This window comes from Marmota marmota, unplaced genomic scaffold (genome assembly GCF_001458135.2).
Source record: "Marmota marmota marmota unplaced genomic scaffold, marMar, whole genome shotgun sequence".
Classification (NCBI taxonomy): domain Eukaryota; kingdom Metazoa; phylum Chordata; class Mammalia; order Rodentia; family Sciuridae; genus Marmota; species Marmota marmota.
In genome coordinates, this window is record NW_026000223.1 from 2,134,452 (window position 1) to 2,149,769 (window position 15,318).

The following is a 15,318-nucleotide window of genomic DNA, read 5'->3' on the forward strand; positions in this document are numbered from 1 at the left end:
TCTTATTGTCTAATTTTTTGAGTTCTTTGTATACTCTGGATATTAGGGCTCTATCTGAAGTGTGAGGAGTAAAGATTTGTTCCCAGGATGTAGGCTCCCTATTTACCTCTCTTATTGTTTCTTTTGCTGAGAAAAAACTTTTTAGTTTGAGTAAGTCCCATTTGTTGATTCTAGTTATTAACTTTTGTGCTATGGGTGTCCTATTGAGGAATTTGGAGCCCGACCCCACAGTATGTAGATCGTAGCCAACTTTTTCTTCTATCAGACGGCATGTCTCTGATTTGATATCAAGCTCCTTGATCCATTTTGAGTTAACTTTTGTGCATGGTGAGAGAAAGGGATTCAGTTTCATTTTGTTGCATATGGATTTCCAGTTTTCCCAGCACCATTTGTTGAAGATGCTATCCTTCCTCCATTGCATGCTTTTAGCCCCTTTATCAAATATAAGGTAGTTGTAGTTTTGTGGATTGGTTTCTGTGTCCTCTATTCTGTACCATTGGTCCACCCGCCTGTTTTGGTACCAGTACCATGCTGTTTTTGTTACTGTTGCTCTGTAGTATAGTTTGAAGTCTGGTATCGCTATACCGCCTGATTCACACTTCCTGCTTAGCATTGTTTTTGCTATTCTGGGTCGTTTATTTTTCCATATGAATTTCATGATTGCTTTCTCCATTTCTACAAGAAATGCCGTTGGGATTTTGATTGGCATTGCATTAAACCTATATAGAACTTTTGGTAATATCGCCATTTTGATGATGTTAGTTCTGCCTATCCATGAACAGGGTATATTTTTCCATCTTCTAAGATCTTCTTCTATTTCTCTCTTTAGGGTTCTGTAGTTTTCATTGTATAAGTCTTTCACCTCTTTTGTTAGGTTGATTCCCAAGTATTTTATTTTTTTTGAAGATATTTTGAATGGAGTGGTTGTCCTCATTTCCATTTCAGAGGATTTGTCGCTGATATACAGGAATGAAAGGACACATTTTTTAAGACCTAAATGTAGACAGCTTCTCTGTAGCATATAAAAAAAGGCAAAAATCTTATAAATGTAAGATTATGCTTGGTTATCAATGTTTCAGTTTTTGATCTTACTAAAAAATTATGTAGATATCCTATGAATATCCATTAATTAATGCAATTTAGTATCAAACCAAAATTATAAGTTACTAAAGGTCTTGGAAATTATTTTCAAACTGATATACTACAAAACATTATTACTGTGGAAATTTTGTCAAAACAATCAATTTGTTGAAACACAGATTTATCTTTTTATTTCATTAAACTTTAAATAAAAGTAATACAAGAGTATTTGATTAGCAAATCTGTATGACATTAGGAAGAACATACACAAGTAGAATGAAAATGTGTATTTGCATTTTATTCAACCTAATGGAGAAAATATAGCTTTTTATTAAATCAAAATTATTAAACTGGACTTGTTTGCTCCAAATTTATCCAGGTTATATGGACTTGCTTTGCTATTTCTGAGATAGTTTCTTTAAGATACATCTTTCCCACTCCACATATTAAAAGTATCTAAAGTAGATAATTTGGGAATTTAAAAAAATACACAGTTTATAAAAATTATTCCTTATTTCTAGGATAGTTAAAATTGAATTTCCTTGAGAGATTTCATAATCTGGTAATGCCATCCTGAGAGAGGGAATATTATATACAATGAAAGGCAAGTCCTTTCTGAATTGGAGACATAAACAGGAAAGGAGAGACAGAGTTTAGGTTTAATTCTAAAATTATGCTATGGGTCAACAATAAACAGAGAATTATGAAACCCACTGGTCCATATCAAAGAACTGTTCTCTTCCCAATTGTAGAGTTTTAAGTGCCGTAAGCCCAAAATAGGCAAACAGAAAAGAGCAACAAACCAAATTTTCTGTCATCTTTAATCCCAAAGAGTCAAGATCTCTATAAGTCTTTGTTTCCAGACATCATCAGTGATTAGACTATAAAACCAAAAGAAGCCAGATCTAGAAAGCAAGAGACTAAAAAGGAATAAAAGTCAAATTCTTGCCATGTTACTAGTAGACAGCAGAAATATCACAATACTAAGAGTTAACTCATTACTGGGTGCCTGGACCAGGAATGGAACACAAGATGCCCTAGGAAGACTTGTTATTAGGGTTGAGTGAAGGAGGATCCAAATCTAAGAGCCAATCTGCCCAAGTTGTACACCAAATTATTACTGAAACAGGTTTGTTTTTCCTACCACACAGTATGCCAGGTACTTAAGTGATAATGCTTGTAAAAGAGATGTATTCCAGAGGCACCAATCATGTAGAGACAGGGAAATACCTCAAATCCACCTCCTCTGGGATAGGGTTTAAGGGCATTCATGTGATAAAGCATGAAGAAAAGCAATTGAAGTAAGAAGGAATGAAATAATCAGTGGTCTGTGCAAAAGAAATCAAACTTCATAGATCTTCATAGGATTCAGACAGTGATGGCATTAGCATGATCTGAGGGTAAAATTTTTGCCCTCTGATGTCAAAGGTCACCCACTAGACACCTGCACAGGCTCAAGTGAAGGTGTCAGTGGCTTTGACTGGTTTGAGCTAAACAAGGCTATCATTGCCATTGTGACCATACATGAGAGGTATTTTTTATAGTAAATCTAGCAGGGGTCTATTATTTCATTGTTTAACTAAGCAACTTTTAAAATCAGTGATAAAAGCAAGTAGCTAAGATTAACTACAGGGTTTATTATTAAAGTTTACCCTTAGTTTCACTATCAAAGACAAGAGCCCTTGATAATTAGATGATTTTACTTCAACTACCATACTAGGAATAAATTCATGAAAGGTGACTGTCTTAAAGAAAAGGGATCTGGGTTATCACAGAGGTGGACAAAGAGAGGTGTTTTTCCAAAATTCTTATGGGAATTGTGAAGGGTAAAAATGGATCTTTATCTCAGAACAGATGAGGGAAGTTTACCAAACACAAAAGGATGGAGAGATTTCTTACTCGTTACTATTTTCCTGAAGTAGATGATTCAGGTAACATTCAATATTTTCCATGTCTTTCATCTTTTTCTCACTTTTTTTTAAACAATTCTCTTTGTTGAGGCTACATGAAATCATGTTTACTCCTCTACTTTCTGACAAATTTCACAAAAATAGCTACCATAACATATCTAGCTAAGTTCCAGCATATTTTAGTTATGTTCTTATGCAACATCATCCCAAGGAAGGTTTTAGCTTCTCCTTCCAAGAAAGTGATGAAGTGAGACTCTTGGAGATGGTCTAGTATTTGATGAGAAACAAGGAAGAGGTCTTTGGGGCTTAGAAAGCAATACCCCAAGGTATGATGTTTTGAAATTTCGAGCATTTTGAATTCAAAACTATCGAAAGGCCTTAGGAACAGCCTTCGAATCTAGAATTCTCTCTGACCTTCCATTTTTACTTCTCCTCAAGTTTATGGAAAGGCTTTCTGAATTTCACACATTTGACTGAGGAACTTTATTCTAAAAGAAATGCAATTATTTTAAACTCCCTCCCTAAGGCTTTCAACAGATGAGCAGGAAAAAGAGGGACATAAAATCATTGCCATGTCTGGACAGACTTTTTGTCTACTTCTGGGAGGGAGAGCAGTTCCTGGAGATTACCTGGAAGACTATTTGTATGACAATTTTTGTCCCCAGTGACGTTCTGCTCTTTATCTTCCTATAACTTGTCACTACCTCTTCCAGAATCCAGAAGAATATTGTCCTAGATAACTGTCTGTTTTCTGGACTCATTCTTTTCCCTAAAATTAATTTATTCCTCTTCTAAAATTGCTTACTCTTTCTTATCACTCTCCCCAGTGGAAAGGGCTTTTAAGCTTTATATTTTCTAGATCTGGAATAATGCTACATGTGTTAATAAATGTGTATGCTTTTTCTCCTGTTCACCTGTCTATTATCACTTAGTTTCAGAAGACTCAATTATGGACACTTCAGTATTATCCTTCCTTTTATGAATAGTGATATAGTAGATGATAATTTTGTTTTACTTAAAAAATAAATTTGGAAAATTGATGAGAGACCTCCAATTTTTAAAATTTGAGCTTCCCAAAAAGGTCTAGACTGGCACATGACCAGGATTTTGCTACTGAGACCCACAGTACAAACTGCATTGATCATTATCTCTGTGTGTGTGTTTATTTACCTCCAACAATAGTTTGATGGTTTTCCTGACATAAAATTTTGCCCTGTATGATGACACAAATCTTTTCTATTCTATTCCTTGCTATTCTGCTTCGTTTCTTGAAGCTAATAATGACTCATTAAAATTGACTCCCACTAATAAAAAGAATATTAGAGTTTGAAGTACACTGGGTAGCATATATATTTTAATTACTTATTTTTATTTCAAAAAATTAATTTAGCAATCTTTTGAAAATATTACTAGTGTCATTTTTTGTGGGGTTTTAAGAATAAAAGTACATGTGTTCTAGTCTTTTGTCACATAAATATGTGGTAGAGTACCATAATTGTGTTAATAGATCAGTTCTAATGCCATGTTTGGACTTTGGTGGTGTTTTCCAGAGATAAGTCTGTAATAAAGAATTGAGATAAATAGTTTACAAATATGTAGAGCCAGGTGTTTATTCAACAAATATATTCCAAAAATGATTCATGGTAATTGGAGACAAGTAGAAAGGCAAATATGAATCTTGCATTTTAATGTAAGATTAGATTCCTGAATCCTGTCAGATGAATCTTACATTCTAATAGAGAAGTTGCCATATTCCTGTACTGAAAACATTTTTCCTTCTCATGTTCCATTTCTTGACAGAATCCCTCTGAGAATGTATACATGTACACATAACATATCCAATGTAGTATTTATATCTGTGTATCAAACTATTATCCTTCCTTTTATGAATACTGGTGTAGTAGATGATAATTTTGTTACTGTAAAAATAAATTTGAAAAATTGATGACAGTCCTTCAATTTTTAAAGTATTGCTCAACTATCTCATGAAATCTCAAAATATAGAATATACTAGAAAACTTCTGATTTCTTCCACACCCCGCTACTAGGAGGTGATAATTCACAGCTTACTGCAACTACCCAAAAGGTGGCAGAATGACCCACCTCCTGAAAAACCACCACTGACTTGGGGACCCATGTTTTTTAATCCCACTTCTAAAAGTGATTTGAAAATAAATAGCAAGTTTCAAAAGTCAAAGTATAAGAAATAGTAATGTCTAGGGTCATTTAGAAGAAAAATTAGTTAATGAATTTTGGCACCCTGTTTAAGGCAAAAAACCGTGTGCTAAGTATAACCATATTTTCTGTAGTGTGTGATTCAAAAGAGTGATTTAATAGCAATAGTCCCAGAAGTGTTGAAAACTCTGGCCCAGCTTGATTTCCAATAGAGAACACACATAAACACAATGGGAAACCCAAGAATTAAACTGTTGCACTCTGGAGAAACTTCATTTTAAGACAAAAAACAGATTTTTTTTTACCTTAATTTATGTACACTTATTTCCCACAGGTTTCCTTGGGTATTTATGCATGAAGACTGAGGACGATTAGATTCAGTCTCTTTGTCATCTCTCTATAGCTCCCATTCTAAAATAGTATTTCACATAGTAAGGGAAAAAAGAAAAAGTATTTGACCTCCTGCAATGAAAGATAGCAATGATAATAGCTGATTCTTATGTAGTGGTTATTATGTGCCAGGAACCATTTCAGGCACTTTATAGCTATGAACTCATTTAATTCTTAGAACCCTATCAGATAAGTACCGTAATTTTAATTTTGTAGACAAGAACAATTATGAAGTGGTGGAGCTAAAAATTAAAGCTTGGCTATCTAGCTCTAGAGCCCAGGCTCTTACCCACTGCATTGCACTACCTATTGAGAAAGGAATTAGAATAGGCAATATTTGTATCCAAATGCAAGTGAAAAATTAAATGGAGGGTAGAACATCAGTTTATAAATTATCCAAGGTCAATAAGAGACCTGTTTACCCTTGTCTTTGGGTTGCAGGTTGATGGATCCAAGTGATCCCTCTCATGAATCCAAATGGGGATAATATAGATACTTACCTTTCACAATGAAAACACCAAAGCAGAAAATCCAGTCAAATATGAGTTCTTGAAGTTATAAATGGAAGCACATAATTACCCTGTATAGGACTCTGCAAATTTTTTTGTTCTCTTTTTTTTTTTCCTTCTTTTTTAAATCAGTGCAGGACCACCAAATAGTAGGTGCCTAAACAATAAGGAAATACAAATAAGGAAAATGCACTAATTTAATCTTCCTTTTCCTCTAATTCTCATTTCTGCTAAATGTAAAAACCTGTTCCTATAATAACATTCCAAAGTACTTGTGTGGACTTTAATGAGGTTTTTTTTTTTAATACATCTCTCCTTCATTCATCAGCCTCCACATTGGCTTTATACAGGAGTTACATCTCATTCATTCCTTTCCCTTTTCTTTTTATTTTATGAGCTCTAGAACTTGGCTGTCAACCAAATCTTGAACTTGGTAATTATATTGTTCATGAGCTCCAAACATGTTGTAACTCATGTCATACTCATGTGTACTTCTTTGCCCCAACTTGATAAAATGAGTGATACTGGGACACCATTGTCATGCACACCCCCAAACCTGGGTGTGTAACCTTCTACTGCCTGGACTTGTTCAGGTAGAAATAGGATTGCTAAAACAGCGACATGTCCTCATTGTGCTGGGTTTATTATGAAGGATGCATCAAGGATCAATCCTGTGAAAATATGGGGCTGGAAGAGGAAATGTCTCTGGGGCAGAAGTCCTATGGAAAAACTGAAGATGATACCCTAGATATTATTGAAATCATCTGTAGTAACAGAAGTTTATTCAATGCATTTAACAAAGAGTCATAGACAAAATATGCAATGTGAGAGAAAATACCTGGCTGTGCCAATAACACCTTTCTTCAGCTTCAAACAGGATCAGCCCACAGAACAAAAATACCAAATGTCTTAGTCCTCAGTTCTTTTGTTCCCCACATTCTCTCTTAGCCCCTTCCCTATCTCCACTTGTCCTTTTTTAATGCACTTTGGATGAGTTGTTCTTAATTTCTGAAGTTAATTGGCTTTGGCGTTAAGTACTTACTTTACTCATCTAGTACCTTTCACAGCAGTCCTCAGATCTTGATTCTCCAAGTCCTCCCAGCACCCTGCCCCTTATCTTCTGCTAAATGCCAGTCATGCAACCATTGGGTTCTGCATGGAATAAGATGGTTAACAAAGGGCAATCTCTCAAAGGATCAGCATAATCTCTGTGATTCAGGGTGACTTTACATGGCCTCCAGCACCTTCCTCAAGCTGGCTTATTCCAGATGTGGCTCCCTTTGTATCCCTTGATCTTCTTGATCTTTCTGCCCCACTTGACCTTCATTTCCTCTCTTCTCCTTGCCTTCCTAAATTACAGAAGAAAAATCTTAATGCTTATTGGTTACCTGAGGATATAACTCATAACTCAGACAAATGGAAATAACTCTCCTATTGTTTTTGTACTTGATGTGATGAATTTAAATTATGTTTTAAATTTAAATTTGCAGAAAAGTTTCAAAGAATAGTACACAGAGTTTCCATATCAACTTTACCAAGCATCTCCTAATGTTAAAAACTTATATAAGCATGGTACATTTGTCCAAAATATAAAATTGATGTTGGTATAATACTGTTCACTAAACTTCAGATTTCACCAGTTTTTCCACTATTGTCCTTTTACCATTCCCAGATCTAATCCAGAATAGCATGTTGCATTACTACATGATGATTTTTTTTTTTTTTTGGTACCAAGGATTGAACTCAGGGGCACTTGACCACTGAGCCACATTCCCAGTCCCATTTGTTTTTTAAAAATATTTTTAGTTGTAGTTGAACCCAATACCTTTATTTTATTTATTTATTTTCATGTTTCCCTGAGGATCTAACCCAGCGCCTCACACATGCTAGGCGAGTACTCTACCACTGAGCCACAGCCACAGCCCCCTCTAGCCCCATTTTGTATTTTATTTAAAGACAGGGTCTCAGTGAATTGCTTAGCACCTTGCTTTGCTAAGGCTAGCTTTGAACTTGCAATCCTCCTGCCTCAGCCTCCCAAGCCACTAGGATTACAGGCCTGTGCCAACATGCCTGACTATGCATGATGATTTTTAAAGGGTAATTTCCACCTATGCTCCTGTTTCTCTGTGTGTATGCTTGTGTTTTTAATAATACAGATAGAAGGGCTATAATTCAACATGGAAGGCCTTACGTCTAGCCTTTTTTAACTAGACACTATTGACAAAATGGACAGGAGTTGAATTATTGCAGAATATTAAATATCCTTAAGCCTTTCTTTGCATTTCAACTTGAGCTACATACCAGCTTCACCTGAGGAAAATCTGTAAAATATACATGCTTGTTCCCCACCTCAGATCTATGGAATCAGAATCTCTAGGAAGCAAGAGCCCAAAATCTGTGCTTTGAACACCTCCTCAGTCAAGCCAGAAAAGATTACCTTAGACATTTTTATTTCAGAAGCAAAACCAGGCTCCCAATTTTATATTCCCTAATTTGGGACTTATGTGAATATAGGCATACAATAATTTGTGTTAATTTGTGTTAAATGTTAATGTATTTTAATAGTTTTCTATTTCAGAATATTCCTTCTCTTGTCAATATTATTAAGTGTATATTTCATTGGAATTCTCGCCCCTGAGCACACACTGCTCTGAGCCTTACTGGGTTACAATGTCCTCACTGAACCCAAGCTTTGGAGCCAGATGTCCTTAAGTTCAAATCCTAGCTCTGCCATTTAGGACCCTTACAAAGTTATATAAGCTCTTCATAACTATTCCCTATCTATAATAAAGGAGAATAATTATTAACATGCAGGATTCCTGTGAACATAATCCACCTGACACACAGAGGTTTTAGATGCAGTATTATACCAAATAGGGGAAACCCTGAAAACCTATGTCATCTGGAAAATTTATAAAACCTGTACAATGTGGAGTGTGAAATATTAAGTCCTATATTTATCTTAGTTTCTGTATAGGTAGGATTGCCTCCTCATAAGACTTCCAAAACAACCTCCAATTAAATAGTTCTTTGATATATACTGCCTGCAGAAGAGTCTGACTTATTTGCACTTACAGAGCAAAGAGGCCCCAAAACAAAAATGCTGAAATTGTGAAAGCAAGTGTTAGAAATAGAATTTATCAGGATTCTTCAAATGACTAGCAGTTTTGTGGATGATTTGCAGCTAAAAAACTGTTAACACCTGCTGCTGACACCTCGTTTTATATCTAATGTACAAGGAACATTCCCCTTTTGAGACTATGCGAGTTTTTTAAAACCTAGTTCATTCTGGAAAATGACAGTAAATGTTATCAAAAGCAGTATAGATTTATATACATTTGATTGTAAAACCTAGCACAAAGTGCGTTACCTTAAGTTTCTAAGAAACAACTTGGAAAAGTGGGAAAACATGTTTACAACTTGTCACAAGAGGTTAGTTCTAAATGAGGAGACTTTCTTGTTTGTAATAATCAGTTTTACTTTGTTTATGCATTATTTGTTTCCACTTCAAATCTTGAAAATGTTAAGAGGGTACAGGAATAGGTTAGAAAACATCCAAATAAAAGATAGGCCAAGTCCTGCTGTTGCCAAAACATGAGACAGTTTGCCAAGATAAGAGTCATTGGCTCCTTCCTACAGGTCTTTCTCCAAATTTTTGTTTTCACTAAATACTGTATTAAAGAAGCTTACATATGACACTGCCTTCCCTAGACCACTTGTTAATGGGTCCTTTTCAATACATATCAAAAAAGCTTCACTGTGGTCTCTATGTCTTGCACATGGACAAATTCCAAGTGTCTAGACTAGCATTTGACACATAATGGTTGTCCCTAAATAAGTGCTGGATGAGTAAGTGTCATCCTTATGCAGGGGCCATGCTAGTCTTCTCTGTATCATTCCAATTTTCAGTATATGGCTGATGGAGCAATCCCTAGACGAGTATGTGAAGGACAGAAACTATTCCCCACATTGTAAATATATCATATCATTTCATTGTTATGCTATGAGATATGCAAACTGCTATCATCTCTATGTTACAGTGAACAATCTAGTCATAAATGAGGAGACTTCCCAAGTTACACAGCCAGGAAATAGATGGCAGGAGACCTCAAAGCCTGTGTGCTGCCATCTTGTCCTGGCATTCTGGGACATGCATGTGTACATTTAGAATATGTTCAGGAAATGTGGGGGCACTGGGGAAATGCAGCAGTGTGATGGCAGAATTCACTATCAACAGTAGCACCCCACATGCTGTTCTCATTCGACAAACCCCCCTCCCTTTTTGTTCTCTTCTTTTGCCTTGCTGGATTTGTCTTGTCTTCTCCTTAGTAGCTTTTCTAAGGATTTAAAATTAAATGACTAACCATCAAAGAGGAAATCTTTAGTTATTTTTATATGCAATTCATTTGTTGTTTCTATATTTGATTAGTTAAATATAGATATATTTTTTTCTTATCTGTCCCCATACACACATTCACATAACTGTGACTCCTTTAGAAAATCCTGAGATTATCCTTGGTGGACTTTATATAAATTCCAACACTGTCAAATTCTCCCAGAAACTTTTTCTTAATTTTTCATTAGTGTAGAAATACCAACTAACATTTAATGAATGAAATCTAAGGGTTTGAAAGATTTACTGAAAGTTTCAAACCTCCTCCCTGATGTTCTAGGACTGTGTCAACATAGGTAGGAAGAAGGGGAGAGCTAAGGGTGTTTAAGATCATATAACCTTAGGAGTGGAGGAGACTCGAGTTCTTCTAGCCCTAACCCCTCATTTACACATATAAAAGTGGAATTTAAAACCAACTGTAGAACGAAGGGGACTTGCCAGCCTGTTATTTGGATGATTTTAATAATAACAAACTATCATGGGGGAAACATTCATATGCATAAGAAAGGGTTTTTTAGGTTTCAGAGGTTGGCATCCTTTAATAACTACTTCTTTTTTAGAGTTTACCCAGCAATGGAAAATTCCTGTGTAAGAAGAATTATTTTTCAGATAAATGACATAAAATAAATTTAGTAAGTAATCATTTGGGGGTATCATTTGTTTTAGGGAAAGAAGAATTTTTTAAAAAATTTGTTTTAAAGAAAAGAAAACCTTAAAGCCAGAGGTAAGAGTAATGCACAAAAGCACATGCCATCAAACACTGGGGAGGGGGTGGGATCTAACTTAAAGCAATCTTCCTGGTAAGCAAAATAAAGAGAGGAAATCTGATTAACTCCAAGATTCATAATTGTGGTCATATATAAACAAACCAGTTTTCAAGATACTGGAGAAGATTCTGTGATCAAAAGAACTGAGAGATATTTCTTGTCTAGGTAATGAGGGTCTGCAATTTGCAATATACTTTGGTAAGACAGAAAACATAAGCTGAATGCTATTTTCACTGAATTTATAATGCAGTTGAAAAAGACATAAAAAGTTGACTGTTTAATGGATGAAAATGAATGAGTACTGTAACAATGAGTCCGAATCAGAAGTACCCCTCGTTCGTAGTATTACTTTGCAAAATTTAAGTTGCCTATTGTCAACAGAGTTTGGAAAACATTGAATGGAAAATTCCAGAAATAAATACTTTGTATATTTTAAATTGTGCATTGTTTTAACGAGAGTGATGAAATTTCACACCGTCCAGCTCTATCCCACTCAGGAAATGAATCATTCCTTTGTCCAGTGTATACACACTGTATATGCTACTCACCTGTTAGTCATTTAGTAGATTACAAAGTCGTCAGATTGACTGTTGCAGTATTAGTATGTTGTTTTAATTATTCTATTTTATTATCAGTTATTTTTGTTAATCTCTTACCATGCCTAACTTGTAAGTTAAATTTTATCAGAGGCACATGTGTATAGGAAAAAAAATACTATATATAGGTTTTGGCTCTATCTGTGGTTTCAGATATCCAGTAGGGGTCTTGAAAGTATCCACTACAGATAGGGGGAAACTATATACAGTTTTTCAGATTACAGAAAAACAAAGAATCCTGAATGGAGGGTTTTAGAAACACTTCATGGAGGAAGTAGCCTGTTGACAGGCTTTAAAGTCTGCCCAGACTTGCAAAGCAAAAGGTTAGGAGAAATATGGAATGAAAGAATTGGGTGGCCAAAGAAACAAATTCTTTTCCTGATTGTCAGACATTGCAATGTCTATACTACTGTGTGACAATGACAGAGATTTCGACTCTATCATCTAAAATTGCCATCAATAAACATTGACTAATGTGTGTGTGTGATACTTACCAAAACCACACTTAGACATTTGGTAACTTGAGGATTTTTTTAAAAATAAAAAGCAAGGTACATTAACAATGTCTCAGCATAAAGGGAACATTGATATCTCATCTGTAGAAGTCTGTGACCTTTTGGATGGAAACTCTGAACAATGTGTAAATGGGAGTTGCTCAACAGTATGCATTGCTGTGTAGGAGTAGGAAAGGATCCTTGGGTTTGACTTGAAAGCCTTCTTATGAAATATGAAACTAGCAACCAAAAGGATTAATCACACCAGTGATGCAGGAGGGAATGCTTACTGTCTGGAAGTCCTTGTCCTTGAGGTAGCACATATATTCTTACAGCAATCCTGTACAAAACTCCAAAAAGAGTTAATATCCAACAAGTTCATATAAATTTTTCAAAAGAGCCAAGACAATTGTATTTTACCTTGACTTTTGATTCTCCCAAACTATTTGTGTAGTTAGCTTTTTGTTGCTGTTATAAAATACCTGAGATAGGTAATTCAAAAGGAGAAAAGATTTATTTTGCCTCATGGTTGCAGAAATTCCAGTATATGGTCACTTAACTCTTAGTTTCTGGGCCTGTGGCAAAGCAGTACAACATGGCTGGAGCATGTGGTGAATCAAAGCTATTCACCTCATGGTAGCTGGGAACAAAGAGAGATGAAGGGGCCAGGTTTTAATATGGCCTTCCAGGGCACACTTAAAGCAAACTACTTCCTCAAACTAGCTCCAACTCCTAAAGTTTCCACTACCTCCCAATAGCCCATTAAGTTATGAATCCATAAATGGATTAATCCATTGATGGGGTCAGAGACCTTAACTATCTCCCAAACTATCCACCTCTGAACACTGTTGCATTAGGGACCAAACCTTCAACCCATGATCTTTTGTGAATATTTCCAATCCAAACCATAGCATAATCTATGAACAGAATTTATTTTTCTTTTTGTTTTTCTATTTCTCTTTCTTTAGTGCTGCTAGGGATTGAACTGTGGACCTTGTGAATGCAATGCATGTGCTCTGCCACTGAGCCATTTCTTAGACCCAGAATTTGGATATTTTAGGAAAATGGGCTCCCTAGTTTTGGGAGAGGAGCATTGAGAAATGTCACTGTGAGAAAAAGAAAGGTGGCTGTCAGCCTAGATAGATCAAAGCTCCTAAGAAGCTAAGAAGTACAAAATGATAGTGTTTCAGCTCCATATGATGTTGTTGTTGAAGACAGGTGTAATACAAAGCTGAAGATAGTTAAGGCATTATGTTTCAGCCCCAAATTTGGTAGGGAATTATGATTCTTAAAATAACATTCTTCCCAAGGATTTTATACTGTCATGTAAAATGATCATCCCAAACAATGGTCTGTAAGCCCCATTTTGTAATTTCATTGTAAAAGATAATGGAGTGTAAGCAAGGAATCCACTACTCTATGGAGAAATGTGCCATTTAATTGTATTGCTGATAAAGCAATTTGAAAAAGTAAACTTTCCCCCAGCTTAGATTAAGTTGTGCCTTTCAAATGAGGTCTTTCAGATACCAAATTTCCACAAAGGGGCCTGATCATTTCTTACAGGAACACAGGATAGCAAACACAATTAAGAATAAAAAATGAGATTCACCAGCACTGTGGTACACACCTGTAATCCCATGAAGGAGCCAGGTTACTCAGAAGGCTGGAGGAGGATTGCAAGTTCAAGGCCATCCTTCATGACCTAGCCAGACTCAGTCTCAAAGTTAAAAATTAAAAAAAAAATAAATCTGGGGATCTAGCTCAGTAGTAGAGTGCCTGTGAGTTCAATCCCCAGTAGTGAAGAAAGGAGAGAGAGAGAGAGAGAGAGAGAGAGAGAGAGAGAGAGAGAGAGAGATGAGACTTCCTTTGAGTATAGGAGAAAATCAGTCCAAGCTTTTTATTCTAAATGAAGGTAAAATGCAGATCTTATGGCAGCCACCATCATAAAGGGGCAAGTATCACCTGAGTCCTTGTTGTACAAGATTACATCAGGAACATACATTGTGATGCTTTCTGTTTGGGGTTCCGTTTGTCATTTATTTGTGGATAATTCAGGTAATCTCACTTTTAGGCATTTCTTCCCTCGTCTCCTAAAATGGGGCTGACATTTAACCCTTCATTGTGTTAAACCTCTCTCTATTCACTGGTTTCATAAGAAAGCGTGAAACATTTTTCCATGGAATTCTGGGGGGTAATTCAATATCATTGTGTTCCGTGGTGAACACACTCTGAAAATGATCGCCATAATCCCTGATTCCTGGTGTTCCCCCACCCTTGTCTGATGCCCTGACCTTGAAAATATAAGCAGGACCTTTCACTGTTTCCTGCCAGTGTGCCACTACAGAGTTGGTCAGACCTCTGTGACAACACATATGTGATTATGTGGTTAGGTAACATAAGTTTGCGGTGGATGTCTTCCTGGCACCCTCCTTTTCCTTGATGGCTTTAATGAAACAAATGGCCATGTTGAAGAATCCCACATGGCTAGGAACTGGTGGTGCCCTTTAGGAATCCGGGGTGGGAGACATGTAGCTGAGAGCCACCAAGGAGTGAATTTTGCCAACAATCCAATGAGCAAGGAAGCAGCAGGTCCTTCCATCTCAGAGGAGAGTGCAACCTTGGCCAAGAGCTTTCATTGCATCTTTGTGAGCCCCTTAAGCAAAGGATCTAGTTTCAACTCTGTCCGGACTCCCAAGCCACATAAACTGTGGAATAATAAATGTGTGTGGTTTTAAGTGATTCTATTTATGGTAATTTGTTATACAGTAATTAAAAACAACCTGATACACTTACTAAAAAATCAATCACTAAAGAAACATGATTATCTGCTTTGGAGAGTGCTTTATGCTGTGCTTGCTTTACTTTTTTATTTGCCTAACATCTGAGTATTAAAGGAAATGTTGAATTTTCTAAATTTCAACATGTTAATCACCTCTTCCCTCCCCTGTGTGTGTGAGAGAGATTACCTGGTAATCATGGTATAGAGGATTGTTTTTTTTTTTTT

At 36.0% G+C, this 15,318-nt stretch overlaps 1 protein-coding gene and 1 pseudogene across 6 annotated transcripts in view; one reads left to right on the plus strand and one right to left on the minus strand.

The window, feature by feature from the left end:
* The window catches only part of Nrg1 (neuregulin 1), a 990,069-nt gene that overhangs the window by 535,517 nt on the left and 439,234 nt on the right, over positions 1–15,318 (plus strand). The window lies entirely within an intron of this gene.
* On the minus strand, positions 9,897–9,994 carry LOC125613229 (annotated as a pseudogene).